Consider the following 3407-nt stretch of genomic DNA (forward strand, 5'->3'; position numbering starts at 1 on the left):
CATGCAGGTTATGCTTCAATTGTAGTGCTACATAAGACACAACTTATGGGCCAGCTTTAATGAATAAGAATATTATAGGTTAAACAAATGCTTCAAAATATATCATATCATGGCTGCATGGACGCATACAAGCTATGTAAAGCGCAATAAAGTGAGGACGCATGAGCTTCTCTTGATGCTTCAGTTCTACATAGATGCTTCAACTGTGCTGCAAAGAAATTTAACCAATGTCTGTGTGTGCAACATTGTTCATTTTAAACTATCTATATGTATATATAAAATTCCTACTGCGAGTTAAGCTACGTACCACTCCATAACTCTTCCATTTATTAAGGGCAATTTTTCAAACAATCAACATTATTCATTTTCTGTCTCATGACTTCGTGCCCGCAATTCTCGGTTTGGCTCGATCACAATTGTGCAGCCCTTATTTTGGAGGAATCAAAAAACATCAACCAAAATATATTTTGGAACTGCTTCTCGGTGATATTGCCTTCCCTCAACTGCCACAGCTTGAGATGAGTCATATAGCAAGTCTCCCGCATACCTAGGGACTACCCTTGAAGAAACTGGTCCGGCTGTGAAATGCTCAGTTTTTTCTCAAATAAATTTTTTGGTTCGAGTTTTCTCACTTCTCGAGTCCCTTCACAATCAAACAGACCCATTGTTCCCCTTAGTCCTTAATTTTGTTATATTATGAAATAAATAAAAAATAATAATGAAAATAAAAATAATAATAACTGTCGCGCAAAAAACACAGTCCCACATACGTACTTGAACGCAATATTGCTTTTATTTTGTTTTAGAACCTAAGGTATTAGAAAAGATAGCAGTACAATAAAAACGTTGAAAAAAAAACAAAAAAAATTAAACTTGGCGGGACTCGAACCTGCGCCACTTAGTTGTGCTCGCGTACGTGAACTGAGTGCGTTAGCTTGCTAAGCTATTCGCGCTGAAGATAGCAGGTAAGTTTAAGATATTTATATAAATTTGCTTTTTACACGCTCTGTGTTGGCATATTTATGTACGATATGCGATCTTATCTATTGTTGTGTGCATATGTTTTGGGATTGTATATACGTCACATGCTTTTCGCATGTCTTTCATCTATAGATTGCTGCCCCGCCGCGGATGAAAACAAGTATTTTTACACCCACACACAAGCTTGAGCAGTTGAAGGTTGTTTCCCGGGGCTCTCTTGCGATTGTTAAATGTTAAATTTACGCAAGGAAGCGCCGTTCCTCGTTCGAGTGATGTGCCAGGATTGCGCCCTATTCCCGCGGTTGTTCGAGTGTGGATCAAGTGCGAGTCGTGCAAGGAATCGGCGGGTTGGGCGGGCGCTCGAAGGACTTCGAGGTGGCGGCTGACGCCTGTGGTCGCTTCCCTCAGGACAGTGTGAAAGAAACTAAAGGTAAAGGGGACACATTTTTATGTAGACCAAGTATGCCACTCAGTGCAAGTGTGTGTTGCTGCACTCGAACGAGGCGTCGTGAAACGGCAACCTTACGCGCCTTTGCGAGTGCGGTTGCCGATTCGCTTTGACAACGCTAACGCTAGCAGAGCCATGGCGCATCGGCGCGGCCTTACTGGAGCTAATTTGAGACAACTGTGGCAACATGCATGTGTATGGGGATCGATTATTTCATATGTGCAATGTAGTGAGGAAGACGCACACAGCGCTTGCTACGTTGTTGATTAAACGAAGTCTGCAGTGCCATTTGATGCAAAGCAGCATTTTGTTTACGTTCGAGGGCGATACAATTTGTAACTTGGCTCGATTCACCTAGCCAACCGCCTAAGTGGGTTGATTAGCATACGTTCACGGTAGATTGTTATTATGCCTCTAAACAGTGGCGTGTGCTTGTTGAAAGATATAATGTGTGTGCCTAGTGTAGAGAGAGAGAGAGGTGTTCGTGCAATCTGCATGTGTACCTGCAAGACGCCTTTGCTTGTAACTAATAATGTACCGGCCAGCACTTACATTGTACGCCTGACTTTGAAGAAAACTTACATGCACAACGTGTGATTTTGTAATCTGCCAGAGTTGCTTTTTATAAAATAATACACTGCCAGCATGTTCAAAATATGTTTCGCTGCTGTGTGGCAGGGGTGCGGTTATCACGCTGTTGTGTAGTTGCTGATGCAAGCACTTATAGTTTTGATGCGTTAATATTTCTCATGTAACTCATCAGGTGTTTGGCTGTTTCAGCACAAACAAGGCAAAGAGAGAAGGGAGACGGGTAATGACAGGACCAGTGCCGACTTTTGTTTGCAGGAGAATACCGATGTTGGTGTATTTATTGTGACAGCCTTTCTGTGTTGCTTTTTTGCCCATTTTATGAAACAACACAGTTGTCAGCAGTATGAGAGAGAACAGTGAAATTAGCTTTTAAAGATCATGGTGACTAAATGCCTAGTAACTCACAGCAAAAAGTAACAACAAAAGACATCAGTATGACAATGTGGATGAGTACAGTCTTGCATCTAAAAACTATATTGTGCAAAATGTTGCCTAAGTAAGAAACCTCTCTATGTTTGCAAATAGTGTGACGTCACTTCGAGCACCGTGCCAGCCATTCCCTTTCTCTGTGCAAGGGCTGGTTGGCAAGGAAGTTGTTTGTGACGTTCCTGATAGACCACTGTAATGTATGCGATTCTAAACCTGTAGCCTAATATATACGTAATCTTTTGCGCAGTTACATCGCTGCATCTGGCACCTACAACTTATTCGCATATTTACATTGCTCCCTTAGGACCTAACACACAAACTTGTTTGCATTGTCACTTCATGAATATCAAGCGGTAAAGGTACTGAGTATATGTGAGACAAGAATCTCTGCTTATTACATGAAGAAATATGAGGCCTTCGATAAAACGAGTTATACCTTTATTGAGCTTGCGTACTCGTCGGGGTGATTCATACATGCAGCTTCAGCAAATGGTATCTTCCAGTCCGGTGACCTTGCAATTTTTTTCTGCACACAGCGCAAACACCGAGATGTACCCACTCGCAGATGGTCACGTCAAGTGCATATTTACCTTGACTAAAATGTCGAATCAAGTTTTTTCATCGACCGGTCCCTGCCATGAGTGCTAGTCTGCGCAAACAAGACACATTGTTATTGACACTGCACACACCACACTCAGTATTCTCAGTTGAACCGATATTCTCAATACCTTTCAATGCACACTACATGCCGCAATCAACAGTGCACATTTTTGAAGACTATGCCGCTGTTGCTCGCACAGGCCACCACGTGTGTTCACTTCTTCAAGATAAACAGACAGCGTGGCAAATATTTTACCACACAGTTTACCACACAGCTGGATGTTTGCTGACACATACTACAGCTAATGTCGACATTGTAACGTGAAGTGTAAGCTTTGAAAAATTAAAACTTGCCCCA

The 3407-nt window shown here is 42.0% G+C and overlaps 1 long non-coding RNA gene across 1 annotated transcript; it reads right to left on the minus strand.

The window, feature by feature from the left end:
- Positions 1-1173: 1173 nt before the first annotated feature.
- Positions 1174-3125, minus strand: LOC142769385 (uncharacterized). Its single transcript, XR_012885813.1, has 2 exons — positions 3040-3125; positions 1174-2975 (listed from the first exon to the last, which is right to left on the minus strand). It is a non-coding gene; the product is annotated as an uncharacterized LOC142769385 (long non-coding RNA).
- Positions 3126-3407: the final 282 nt, after the last annotated feature.

Source organism: Rhipicephalus microplus, chromosome 8 (assembly GCF_043290135.1).
Source record: "Rhipicephalus microplus isolate Deutch F79 chromosome 8, USDA_Rmic, whole genome shotgun sequence".
NCBI classification, from domain to species: domain Eukaryota; kingdom Metazoa; phylum Arthropoda; class Arachnida; order Ixodida; family Ixodidae; genus Rhipicephalus; species Rhipicephalus microplus.